Consider the following 14781-nt stretch of genomic DNA (forward strand, 5'->3'; position numbering starts at 1 on the left):
TCGGCGGACAGATTTGCAGTTTACTTTAGGAGATAAGATTTTCTTGAGAGTATCTCCCTCGAAAGGGATCACCAGATTTGGAGTCAAGGGAAAACTCCGACCCCGCTACATAGGACTGTATGAGATTTTGGAAGCGGTCGGACCAGTAGCTTATCGATTGGCGCTACCGCCAAGCTTTGGAAGCGTTCACAACGTGTTCCATGTATCCCAGCTAAGGAAGTATGTGTTCGATCCGAGGCACGTGATCCACCAAGAAGAGATGATAATTAATCCGGATCTGAGCTATGAGGAAAAGCCAAAGAAAATTTTGGATAGAAAAGTGCAACAACTGAGGAATAAGGCGATCACTTCAGTAAAAGTACTGTGGGAGCACCACGGGCAAGAAGAAGCCACGTGGGAGTTGGAGGATAAGATGAAGGAACGTTACCCCAAACTTTTCAAGTAGAGCTGCACAAATTTCGGGACGAAATTTCTTATAAGGAGGGTGGAATGTGACGCCCCGGAATTTCGTTCCCTTCTTTCGAGATAAATCGGATATATTAGCTTAATTAATTTCTTTTAGAAGATGTGTAATCGTACTTTCCTCGTTGTATTCGACTTTGGAGTAATTTAAGTATCTTCGTTGGAGGAAATAAAATGCAAGGAAAATTTAAGTTTCAAGAATAAAAGTGGAGAAAATACTTTTATTAGAGAAATGTGGATACACTGTGAAGAAATAGAAATACATGGATGATGGAAATAGTACATGCCTGCAAGTTTGATAAAAATCAACATGCACCTATTCTACGCTATCTATCCTACTTCTTTAATTCTCAAGTTTGGAAGCAAACTAAATTGAGAATAGAACCAAATGAGCTCAAGAGGAGCATCTCCTTTCATTCCCTCTTTTTCTTAATCTCGATTTTGCTTCCCTCCACAAGCTCCAAGAATGCCTCCATGTACCTACAAAGTTTACACCAAATTGGGGGTTAGAAAGTTACACACAAGTAAAGAGGGAGGGAAGCACAAGCCAAATAAGAGATGGAGCAAGTAGGTGAATAGTGCAGCTAGAAGAGCTACAAGATAGAGCATGAGGTAAGCCAATTTTTGTCACCACTTCATCTAACATCAAAAGAGATTCAAGACAAAGAAGGCATAGGAGAAAGAGCTCCTACACAAGCCCAAAAGTAGAAGATGAGACAAACTCTCATCTCCCCGTCGATCAAGGCCGAGAAATCAGCCAAGAAGATCAGCCACCATCACCAAAACGGCAAGAATCTCACAATCATCAAGCTCGAAAGTGAGAGTGCTAGCAAGCCCAAAATAGGATCCTTTGGCTCCAAGTCTCAAACCTAGCTTCCAATAGATTAGCACCATATAAGAGCCACCTTCCCCTTCACCTCCGCCACCCCACTCTCGACACCACCACCCACTCACGACACCAAGCGCGGGGCGGCGAAGAGGAGAGGAAGGAGTGGTGAGCGGCGAGGGCGAAAACCGCCACCACCGATACAAGTTCAGCAAGAGAGGTAAACAACCTCAACACCAACACTCTCCGCATCATGTAGAACAACAAGTAGATAGCTCAAGAACTTAGAATTTCCATAAGATTCTCACAACCAAGTATGGAACAATAGCAGAAACCTCAAGATCTCCCACAGTAAGCATGTGTAAGAATAGAGACTCAATACAGTAAGCTAAGTGCCCCAATTGAAAAAAAATCAGAACTTTAATACCATAGCCAAAGACCAATTCCAGTGAGCACTCAAAAAGGATGGATCATGGAATTTAAATACACCAACAAGAACATAGAAATACCATCAATCTCCAATCTACTAGAATTTAAGGAAATTGAGTAAAGGAGAAAATGGGAGGTGACTTAGCTTAGGCGGAGGGGCTGCCGGGCGACGAGCGAGCGTCGACGGAGTCCGAAAATTTCCGCGGAGCACCAGGCTGAGAGAGAGGAAAGAGGAGACGAGGCTCTCCTCTCCGCCGCTGGATTCGACGAGAAGGCGACAAGGCAGCGGCCCTGCTCGCAGCTGGAGGCGTGAGTGCGACGGCGAACTTCGGAGCTTCCCCACGTGAGCCAGAGAAAGAGTGCGTGCAGCACTAGGAGCCCGACGAGTGCTCGGCGGCGGCGCTGCCACCACTGGCGCGAAGAGGCGACGGGGAGAGCTCGACAGAAAGGGCAGCGAAGAGGGAGAACTCGATGGAGGAAGGAGTACGCGCCGACGGGACTCCGGAATTCCGTTGGGGTGGGGCGCGGTTTTGCCGGAGAGGAAAGGCGTCGCCTCTGAATTCGATTAGGGATTTCAGTTTCAGAGGTAAATGATTTTGGGGTAAATGTGCAAAATTGGGAGAAGAGGCGGAGCCGGCGACGCTCCGGCGACGCAGAGAGGCCTCGATTCGTCGGAGATGGCGATTCTCCGGAGATGGAAGAGTGGTTGTCGCTACTGCTTCTTCTTCTTTAGAAAGAGTTCATTTGGGAATAAGGTGAATTTGGAGAAGAAGGGTTGATCGATGGAGTATAAGAGGAGTATGTTGGGCTAATTTATTTTAAATAGTTGTTGGGCCTTAGTAAGTAATTAAGAATTGGGCCAAGGAATTTTTGTTGATTTGGGCCACTTGAGTTGTTATAATTAAGTGAGTGCAGTGGGCTTTGGGCCAAGATTTAAATTATGAGAAGTTGGATGGAATTAATTTAAGGACTTGAGTTGGAGCTCAATTAATTAATTTCCAAACAATTTGCTAAGTTTTCAAAGATAGAAAATATAGAGTTGGAGCCCGAAAGTTGATAAGTTAAATTCCAAATAATTTATTTAGATTCCAGGAAAATAAAGTAGTAGAGTGGGAGACGCGAAAGCCGACCGGCGTCGCCCCGCGACGCCATGGGCGGCCTTAAGAAAAATCCGAAGAAAGGATTTAAGAGGAGACTTTCCAAGAATTCTTATTCTATTAAATAAGTGCCCGAATATTTAAGTTAGAGAGAATAGAATTTCTCCAAAGATAATAAAGAGAATAAATAAACTCTGCAGAGTAGTAAAGCCGAGGTAGGATTAAGAAAAATCCTATAAGACGAGACTGAGATATAGGTGCTATCCAATAGGATGCATGCATTCTTTCTAAAGAGAAATAATTCAAGTATTAATTAGCGTGCTACGCTATTTATTTTCAAGGGATAAATTGCTCGAGGGCGAGTGAGGCCAAAGCGAGTAATTGAGTTAAGACATAAGCATATCAGGTGGGCTTTCTTTTAATATCCAGCACTATAGTGTGGATATAAAGCAAATACTTTTGAAGTTATGAAAAATCATTCTCAAAATGAAGCAGCGATTATTTTTGAAGTGTTGTCATGCCATAAAATGTTTATTTTGAGGCCTATCTGCTAGGGGCTAGATGCCTGTGGGTTTTGGCGATGCTAGGCCGAGTTTAATGAATTCGGTTCCCAATAGGACCGCAAATCCTGTTAGGAATAACGTGCACGAGAGCCGTGAGCCATCAGCGGTTAGCCGGCGATGTGTCCGCTGAAGGTGGCCACCTTCACGGTACACGATTCTCAGATAAGGCGAGGATCCAAAAGAACTTAGACTGCAATCGGACTTTTAAGATCACAGAGAATTTAGTATGCTCGGGCCTTTTAAGAAAAACCCCCGTGCGATACTGTAGATGGATGACAACTATATATTGTATGTTTTGTTTTCGGCATGTGTCCACTGAGTACTCCTGTACTCAGCCCTGCATGTATTTATAAATGTGCAGGTTGAACGTCAAGAGGATGGAGAAATGATCGGAGTCGATGCTACTAAATAATCCAGTGGATCTTTTTCACGATTCGTGTCTTCATACACGAAGTCGTCTAGTATGAACTTATTCCGCTGCTCTTTTGTGAAGTGAGACATCTTAGAATCTCACCTTCGAACTCTGATTTATTGATGTAATGTTTATTCTAGTTCTAAGACCATGTAATGGTACATTTGACTTCTATTCTATGATATGATCGACTTGGCCTTCGGGCATATTCACAAGTTCTTTCCCCTTTTCTTTCCCCGTTTCTTTAATCCCTCCCATTAGTCGCGATTTACCCGCTTTCGCTATCCTTAGCAAAGTGCGGTCGTGACAGAGTGGTATCAGAGCCTCAGTTTCTTTCCTGCTCTGAGATCCAAACTTTCTTCAGTCAAGATCTAGACTTGTTCACTAGATCATTCCAAGTAATCGACTCGATCATCTCCATGACGTTCAACCAAGTTGGAAGTAAAGAAGTGAAATTTGGAGATAACCGATGCAAGTGTGACGAAAGATAATCCCAGTCGAGAATGAAAGAACATAGTGTGAAAAAGAGTTTCCTTAAAGAATGTAGCTCGAGATGAGACTACAAAGGATGAACCATAAATCCTATAATTGTTTTCCTAAGCAACAATTCTTGAGACAATGCTAGACAGAGTTAGGCACGAAAGCGTGATCCGCGGTGACACGACTTTTTGCGCGAGAAGAGCCGACGCCCAATGCACGAGAGCACAAGAGGGACAAATGTTGAAAATGGAAATGAGGAACGATGCTATAAGGGAATAGCACAAGATAGATCCTCACGGTGGCTATGCCACTCGACTAGATCCGAAAGAGAGTATCGATTCCATCACGTTTCCCGAGACCCTTTAGAAACGTTAGATTTGAGGTGTGAACTTAGTTTGTTGACGTTAGATCACACAGTATAGTGGCTCTAGTTGAGGATTCCTTTGACTTAGACTCTCATGCATCGCTTTTACGCTACGTTCTCCCTGCGAGTACTACTTTTGACTCGAGATATACCTTGTGTAGATGGCTCGTCGACGTTTTACCGCACGGAAGCGGGTCAGGAGGGGTGCTAGCCCCGCAGAGTATGTGCGAGCTTACCAGACTTACCGGAGGTATCATGGTGACTCACTGGGGGAGTTTCTGGCGCATTTTCAGCGCCTATGGTGGGATGCGGCCTTCCATGGCAACGTCACTGGATACGACGGTATAGCCCGTCTACTGAGCTTGCTCCCCGACGGATGGAGAGAGTGGGCCACTATGGAGGCCAAAGAGTACGTCGTCCCTGCTTATCCTGCATACGACCTAGTGGGAGATTTCCCCAGATTCCTGTCAGCAGTATTCACTCGCTTCGTGTGCCACGGGTCTCTCCCGCCACCGATGACCGATTTGCCAGTGTCCAAGGTCCAGGACCCTCCGGCACCAATGACGCCAGGACGTCCCAGTCAGCAGGGGTCCGAAGCAGGGCCATCCCGCCCACCGGCAGGGAGTAGGACTCCCTACTCCAACTTTGCGCAGAGTACCACCAGCACAACCACCGTCTTCACAGGACCCCGTATCCCTCCCAGAGATAGAGCATAGGGCACAGGAGGCTGCCCGGAAGGGGAAAGCCCCTGTCCCCGATTCTGAGGAGGATGAGGAGGAGGACCTACCCGAGGTCGCTCCAGTCAGGAGCTCTAGTCTGCAGGCCATCGCGGTCCCGAGCAACTACTCACGCTCTCACTCGGCAGTTGAGGCCGATTACCCAGACATGGGGAGGCGTATGGTGCCAGTGGACGCCATATGGCCGAACCTTAGGGAGACTGGAGTTGAGGCCGCACCCCCAGCCCCCACCGAGGAGAACAAGGAGGACCCGCATCTCATGTGGGACTGGGCTTGCGGAGAGGATGAGAATAATCCTATACTTGTTGACAGCGATGAGGAGCAGGGGCCAAAAGAGGAGCGCCCACAGGACAGCGACAGCGAGGAGGCCTGGGACTGCGGCTACTACACTGCTTCCGGGAAGTAGGTTTGGTACTGAGGATCAGTAAGGAGGTTGTACCATTAGAAACGTCCTAGTATGATGGCGTTCTGATGTAGTTGCTCTTTTCTTTCTAGGACCTTCAGTAGATCACATTTTGTTAGCACATAAGACCCGGGATGTTAGGAGGGCAGTGGCTAAGTACTTTAGTGATGTTCCGCAGTATCGGGGCTTCACAATACGTATTTGGGTGTACGTTTTAGGATTCATCTTTCGTAAAAAGTCCTTTCAAGGCAGACTCTTTATTCCTATGACGATATACTGTTTTGGCAGATTATGGAAAATTAGTTATCTTGGAAAAGTTGTGTTCGCTTCCATGATTCAGTTGTTATGTTTTGTCCTCAAAATTTTGATAGTACATAACGAGTAATTGCACGAACAATTAGGATGCCTCCAAGGAGAGCTGATGAGCCACGAGGCCGAGGACGTGGGAGAGGCCGAGGTCGAGGCCGAAGAGAACTCCCTATCTTGGAGGAAGAAGTTCAAGGAGATTGGTATGAAGTGACACCACCCCCATCACCTGTTCCACCGCCTTCACCACCTCCACCACCACCCCAGCCACAGGACCGTAGGGTCGAGAGATGTTTCTGAGACAGAATCCACCAGTGTTCAATGGGTTAGGAGACCCAACTGTTGCTGAAACTTGGATACGCGCACTGGAGCACATATTCAACTTTTTGCACTGCACAGACCAAGTGCGTCTTGTTGGAACTGGCAGCGGAAGCGGAGCGTTTAAAACAATAAATCAATCACATAATAATCAGATCTATTTAGCAGATTATTTAGACAAAACCTATTCGTGTAAATATCACATGTATCATGCTTACAACTTGAATCAATCATGCTTTAAGAATATTGAAACCTAAAACATGCTTTTCTACGGAGCAGAAAAATACCTGATTAATTCTCCAAAGAATTGAAGATGGCTAGCTTCTTCTCCACGTGATGCTTTGAGTACTAGACCACAAATCTTCTCTCTGGTTCCCGAACTGTATCCCAATATCAGTGTGGGCTGATCTTACTAGAATACTAGGACTTAAATAAAGAAGACAGAAGAAATCCTTTTTGGAATAGGAGAGGAATTCGAAAATCTCCTCAGTTGGGGAGGGGAATTTTCGAAAATTACAATGATGAAAAATTGTGTTTTCTGTCTCCTTTATTCTCCTATTTATATTAAGTTCCTATTGGGCCCAGACAAGGATCTATGGAAGGTTTTGGATATGGGCTCATCCAATTTACTTTTTACTAATTAAATTGAACCCACAATTTAATATAAGTTATAATTGGAATATTACGAGCAGCCACTACAGAAGTAATATTGAACTCTCCCCATCCAAATCCGAAATTACAAGTAATCTGGGTTTCCGTTTATCTTTCATTTCTCGTGCTTAAGATTAAAATGTCCATTAATTAATTAATGTCTGCTATTGACTTAATTAATTAACTTCTTATTGATTCCAAGAGTGGACTTAGCATGAAACGCTTATTTATTATTCATAGAGTAATCACACTCCAACTAGCTAGGTTCCGAATAATAAAACCTTGTTTCGCGCTCCTCTTGAGGACATTATCAAACGAGACTCAGCTCGCGCACGATTCAATATAATAGCAATCCTAGCACCGCTAGATATTGATCACCACTACCCAATATATCAGGATCATTGGGTTACGAAAAACCCGCACCATTTGATAAGTCAAAGTAGTGTACAATCAATACCGTATGCTCAATGCTAACCTACATTGATTAAGAAATAAATATTTATCAAGACCTCGCCTTTCAGTAGATAGCCTAAGGCAAGTCTTGCTGTTAGATCCGTTCAGTTCTATACCACACCAATGTCATCTTATTTCAGTAAGGCTTAGAAATATGCTGACTGACGTTGCAACCTTTCTCGATGGATAGTCAAATTCCATCTAGGTTGTGAAATACATATTTTTCTTTGTTTAGAACTGACCATATTACCTTAAAGTGGACGACGCCCACAACCGGTATACTAAAACAAAGACTTAGACTTTGTTAAGTTAACTTATACATTTAAACATGCATTAACATCCATTAAATGTAAAACATAATAACATTATGACAAAAATAATCTGTTTTATTTATTGGAAAATAAAATAAGAGTTTTACAGTATTCAATCACTCGAAACGTGATTTCTAGTATACAAACTCTAACAATGCCAAGCCGAGACTGATACGATTGGTCCTACTTCAACAAGGATGTGAGAACGTGGTAGGTGACCACTTGTCGAGATTAGAGCACTGTTTTGAAGGGGAGAATTTGAAGGTTCCCATCAATGAAGAATTCCCCGACGAGCATCTCTTCTATGCTCAAGGCTCATCTCCGTGGTTTGCAAATATTGTAAACTTTTTGGTGGCAAAGATCATTCCCGAAGGACTACAAGTCATATCAGAAGAAGTTCTTCCACGATGTCAAGTTCTACTTTTGGGACGAGCCATTCTTGTTTAGGCGATGTGCCGACATGGTGATACGAAGATGCGTTCCCGATGATGAATGGGAACATGTGATGAGGAAGTCGCCGACGGAGAGTACAAGTGAGGAGCCGGGAGTAAGTCAGACAGAGAGAGTAAGAGGGAAGAAACAGAGGAGACATCTCAAGAGGAAGAGAATGAGACATCACCGGAGGAAGAGAACGAGGTGGAGCATGCGAGGGAAGATGAGAGTATGTGACCGAGAGGCACATGAAGATGGCAAGAAAGCTCCGTCCGAGAGAGAACTTGAAGCCTCCGCAGAAGTTCCACGTGTAATTCTTACAATAGAAGTTTATTGTGTTTAATTTATTTTAATGACTTTTCTTTTATTTTCCTTTAATTGCTAAACTTTACGTCGAGCGTTTTATAAGCTCCGTTCGGGTTTTCTTTGTTGATTTTTTCCCGGATGTTTAGGATAGGTCGAATCAACCCTACGGTCCTTAATTAGTTATATAAATAGGGCTATTCATTAATTCTCTCCTTAATTAATGAAATATATAATTTCCCAATATCGTGCATATCAAGTTTCTTCACAAACCCTTGACTGCCGACGGGAGAATTCCCGCGCGCCAGCTATCTACCGCCGCTGACCCTCTTCAGAAGGGCGCCAGATTTGATTGTGGAAGTTTGATTTAGGACGGAGAAGGCAGTTGAGAGATGTCATTTCTTAACAAGATGCTCTAAGAGCTTTCTACTGAGAGATGCTCAATTCTTGAAACTGGATTTTTTGGTAATATAAATAACGGCTAATTAAACATTTAATTATGTTCTTACACATTTTGTAAGAAGTGGAATGTAATTTAATCTAAAATCATTTTAGAAAGAAATAGAATACCATGCTTCCAAGGAGATCTAATTCAATGTTGTTTTAATTTATTTTAATAGAAATTCTGTATTTTTAAGGAGGAATCGGATGATGCTCAGGTTTCCACGGGTTAGGGTTTCTTGTTAATTAAAGAGAGTGCGTCCAACTGACCAGGATGAAAATCCCAACCTAGCTGAGTCATTGGCACGACAACCGGATATCAAACGAATTCCTCAACCCACTTCTACTGGCTAGTATAGTGGAGGTAAGGGTCGAACCCCACAAGGATGGACACGTTCGGATAACTGTGGTGATACTCCTGTGTGGTTTTAGTTAGCTACCACGCTTTGGGTTGAGATTCTACCTAGACGGAATTTAAAGATGGTACTCTACTGACTAGTGGGCGTGAAAGTGACCGACATGTGGTTGTGTTTGTGGAAATAGAGGATAAGGTATCTCAGGGACATGTGGAAAGAAGACAGTTAATAAATGAGGAAAGTAGAAAGCAGGGTATATTGAGTGGTTGGGTGGCTACTATGACAGGTATGGAAGGTACAACTGAAAAGTAAAAGACAAAAGCAAAAAGTAACCAAAAAGCAAAAGTGGTCTATAGCAAAAGTGGATTGTGAAGTTTTCTTGTTCAACAAGTATCAACAGAAATTACATGAACTCAAAATCCATGGATGAACTCAGATCAACAAATTTACACACAAGATCCATCGATTAAAAAGCTTAATCTTAAGATTAACGGCTAAACTGCAGATTACTCCTACTGGCTAACATGCAAGGTGGTGACGACAACGTAAAATAGGAAACTCATGCACGAAAACTTAACTAAAACATAACTTCAAACTTCAATCAACAACTCCAAATCTAGAATACTCAACGAGAATATATGCAAACACTTAGAAATTAAAAGCGACAACTAGATCTAACTTTCCTAGGCAGAACGAAGCAACTTCAAACCAAAGAGACATACGAAATAGAAACTTCATAATTAAAATGTTTGGATCGCAACCAAATACTTCAAAAGACAACAAGATTTAATGTTTGCAACAGATCCAACGAAGAAAGCAAGTAAACTTTAAACTATGAAAGCGATTAAAGATTGTTTATGCCACTCCGGGCGATGAAACTGCTATACTACGATGACAAACTGGCTGGAACGGTGGGATGATGACTCTCCGATAGACGGCTAGAACTTCAGGTGATCATGGCTGTGGCGAGGAACGAGAAGAACTGGACAATGCCGAAGGAACTGATCTTCTAGAGAGAATTCTAACTAAGTGTAGTGGTTGGACTTTCGAACTGCGAACTTTTTCTGTCTCTCCAAGTGGCTTCTTTTATAGGGAGGTTTTCCCTTGTTTTTAGGGTAGACTTCCTCCGCGAAATGACTTTTCTTTCCTTGTTATTGATCATCCCAGCTATCCTTCTTCTCCATCTCGTGCCTTTTCTCTGGCATGCATCCTGATCAGTATTGCACCCTTCTTGCGCTCTTTTCACCTGCGACATCCGAACCATCTCCGGCTGACTTGGTGCCCTTTCTCCTGCACACTTAAGCAACTATTTTGCGGATAATACATGCAAATCACAACATACTGACCAGTAACCAAGGCTTAGAATACAACTTATCAAAGTTCACAAGTTAAATTCAGACCGTGTACATAACCAACTGTCACCAATTTTTAAAAATGACTATAAGAACTAAAAAAATTAATACTCCCTACGTCCCAACTTAAGAGTCCTAATTAGTTAGAGCACGGATTTTAAGAAATGTAAACAAAAGTGGGTTGAATAAGTTAGTAGAATATGGATCCCACTTATATATATATATATATATATATATATATAGGGGTGCGTTAGGCTCCTTTGCACCCTAAGTGTCCTATTTCCTTCTTAATCTCAGCCTTTGGATCCTTGAATTGGATGGTTGTGATCAATGCATTATTAGTCTATAATGTTGCATTATTAGCCGCTGTGCATTATTAGAATGAAAATGTGCATTATTAGTCTATAATATTGCATTATTAGCCGCTGTGCATTATTAGAATGAAAATGTGCATTATTAAATGACACGTGGCATTAATCTAACCGTCAGATGACAAAATCGTGGGGCTAGGATTAAGAAGGAAAAAGGACAAAAGATATGAAAAGGATTTGAATACACCCTATATATATATATATATATATATGGTCTTGTTAGGTTGAGATTTTTTAGCTTAATTGAGAAATGAGATGCAATACCAGCCACTCATTTCAAAATGTCAACTGCAAGAAGATTATGTCAACTAGGGGGTATTATCGATTATTTCATTTCAATAGTCAGAATATCAAATGTCAACAGCTCGTATTAAAATGTCAACAACTAAAAAATAACAATTATAATTCACATATCAATACCGAGAATATCAAATGTCAACAACTAACAACTAACACTTATAATTCACATATCAATACCGAGAATATTAAATGTCAACAACTTGTATTAAAATGTCAACAACTAACAACTAACACTTATAATTCACATATCAATAGCCAGAATATCGAATGTCAACAACTCGTATTAAAATATCAACAACTAACAAATAACACTTATAATTCACATATCAATAGCTAGAATATCGAATGTCAACAACTCGTATTAAAATGTTAACAACTAACAAATAACACTTATAATTCACATATCTATAGATAGAATATCGAATGTCAACAACTCGGATTAAAATGTCAACAACTAAAAAATAATACTTATAATTCACATATCAATAGCCAGAATATCGAATGTCAACAACTCGTATTAAAATGTCAACAACTAACAAATAACACTTATAATCACATATCAATAGTTTGAATATCAAATGTCAACAACTCGTAAAATAAAATCATCCTTCTTCTCGAATGGAAAACTGCGTCTGAATCTCACTTCCCTTTGAATTCACTTCATTGTCTCAATCAATTCACCAACACAATTCCAAAAAATTATCTCTCATAAAGCTTACAATTTGCAGTAGTGTTTTTTTTCAAAATTCTCTCTCTCAAAAACACACACACGCACGTACTGCAAAATTGAAATCAAATCTGCAATCGGTAAATATGTAATTGAATATCTAATAAGAAGGGATGAGAAGCAGCAAGGAACGAAGGTCTGGTGGAATCAGCAACAACGGCGTCGCGCGGATTCGATCCAAATTACCAGAGTGGAGGCGAAAACCTCTGGCACCAACAAATTCTGCCAATACTTCTGAAGGGGTTGGCAGCGGAAGCGCTCTCATAAATCAATTACATAATAATTCAGATCTATTTAGCAGATTAATTAGACAAATTCTATTCGTGCAATTATCACATGTATCATGCTCATAACTCAAATAAAACATGCTTTAAATTAATTGAAACCTAAAACATGCTTTTCTACGGTTTAGCCATTATACCTTGATGATTCTCCAAAGAATCGAAGATAGCTAGCGCCTTCTCCACGTGAAGATCTTTAGTACAAAACCACGAATCTTCTGTCTGGTTCCCGGACTGTAAACTGATATCAGGGTGGGTTGATCTCACTAGTGTACTAGGACTTAAATAAAGAAGACGGAAAACCTTTCCCACGAAGGAGAAGAAATCGCCCCTTATCTATGAAGAGACGGGGTCGAAATTTTGGAAGAAAATTAAGTGTATTTTCTGTCTCCTTTATTCTCCTATTTATATTAAGTCACATATTGGGCCCAGACAGGGATCTATGGAAGGCTTTGGATATGGGCTCCTCCAATTAGCTTTTTACTAATTAAATTAAACCCAATTTAATATAGGGTTTTTGGCTTTTTAAATCAAAACCTTTTTCCGAATTTTGGTTTTTCCCATGAACTATGAGATTTGTTTTTAAAACCACGAACTTTCATTTTGTTAGGAATATCCCCCGGTGGGTCAATGACGAAACGCGGGTTGTCTACATGTCAATTTTAATCCTATTTGTCACTAAATTGATTACTTGGATCCTATTTGGCACAATAATACATACAGTCACAATTATTACATAACAAATGACAACTTTTGAATAAACAAAACACAACTTTAACATTTTGAATTATGCTATTCGGGTCGGGTTGGGAAAATCCTAACGAAATGAAAGTTTGTGGTTTTAAAAACAAATCTCATAGATAATCGGACTGACATTGCAACCTTTCATGATAGGTAGTCTAAACCTATCTAGGTTGTGAAATTCTTCTTTTTCTTTGTTCAGAACTGACCGTGTTACCTTAAAGTGAACGACGCCCACAACCGGTCACAAAGACTTGGACTTTGTTAAGTTACTTATACATTTAATCATGTAATAAACATCCATTAAATGTAAAACATAACAACATTATGACAAAAATAATCTGTTTAAAAACTCTAACAACTTCTCCCTAACCAGAGGCGTCGCAAACGAATAGGTTATCGGGAAGAGCTGCAGCTCACTCCCGCTGATGTTGATGTCATCCTCGAGGATTAAGAAATTGAGCGTGGAGATGGATTTCTTGGGAATCCAGGTGCTGCAGTCGACCTCGGCGGCGGAGGTAGAGGCGTTGTGCCAGCCGAGGTCGTCGTCGGAGAAGGTGGTGGCAACATTCAGATCCAAAGTTTCACTCTCCTGTGCGTGAAAGTGTGAAAATGATGTTAGTTGAAGATGTGTCATTGATAGGTTCTAAGAGCTAAGAGCACAGTTCGTATCAATTAATTCATAATCCTCAGGTCAATGAAATTTACAAGACTACACTGTAACTAGCATAGAGAAGTAAGGTTCGAACCCACAGAGACAGATAGGACTCGAGTGAGAGTTAAGACGACTTTGGACTGGTTTGGCTGCTGCCACGCAATTTTGGGTTTAGAACATAACTACTAGACTCGGGAAATGCAAATGCTCTATTCTAACAGCTAGACCTAGGAAAAGGAAAACATAACAAAGGTATGCATGCTAAAAACAGAGATGTAAACAGATCAACACTTCGGCAACGAAATTTACCAGACCTAGTGATTAACTTACCTAAAATGCCTACACAGATGAAGAACAGACCATGGGGACCATTTCCTAAAACGGCAAATGTACAAACGAAAAGCTGCAAATAACTAACAACGCATTTAACTAACATCCATCTTCATATCTTCAACCGATTCAAGCATAAACACAAATAGAACAGAGCAACAACCCAGATTAAAACAGAACACGACGATTCGATCGTCGGAAAAACACAGATCACCGAAAAATACTCAGATCTAGAGTAGCTAGACGAGGTAAACTAAAAACAGTAACTAAAACTCATAATCATGCAGAATTCAACAGATCTAGCACCGGATGCTTCATCCACTCCGGATCCAAGCCATCCACAACAAACCTCAACAAATTCCATCTCCGATCACTCCGATCTAACCAAATTTAACCGATCAACTACAATTCCAACACAATCCAACTTCAAAAAAGCAAATTCAAGTGCGAAAAGCATCCAAGGTAAAGCAACAATCGAAGCAAACATTGAACGGAAACAGAGAATAAACATCCATAGCTAAACGATTAAGAATTCGACAGCGATTCAACATAACAATGTCGAGCTTCGAACAACGAAGACTTAGGGAATTCCAAAGCAGAAATTGAAACTTAAAGAAGTAAATTGTTTCTTCGCCTCACGTATAGACAGTGGTACACAACGGTAGATTAAAACACGAACC

The 14781-nt window shown here is 41.2% G+C and overlaps 1 long non-coding RNA gene across 1 annotated transcript; it reads right to left on the reverse strand.

The window, feature by feature from the left end:
- Positions 1–663: 663 nt before the first annotated feature.
- On the reverse strand, positions 664–2448 carry LOC125219736 (uncharacterized). The gene is made up of 2 exons (XR_007176199.2): positions 1155–2448; positions 664–942 (listed from the first exon to the last, which is right to left on the reverse strand). It is a non-coding gene; the product is annotated as an uncharacterized LOC125219736 (long non-coding RNA).
- Between the last annotated feature and the right edge of the window lie 12333 nt (positions 2449–14781).

Source organism: Salvia hispanica, chromosome 1, assembly GCF_029641045.1.
Source record: "Salvia hispanica isolate PSC_SH4W2 chromosome 1, Shi_PSC_v1, whole genome shotgun sequence".
NCBI classification, from domain to species: Eukaryota; Viridiplantae; Streptophyta; class Magnoliopsida; order Lamiales; family Lamiaceae; genus Salvia; species Salvia hispanica.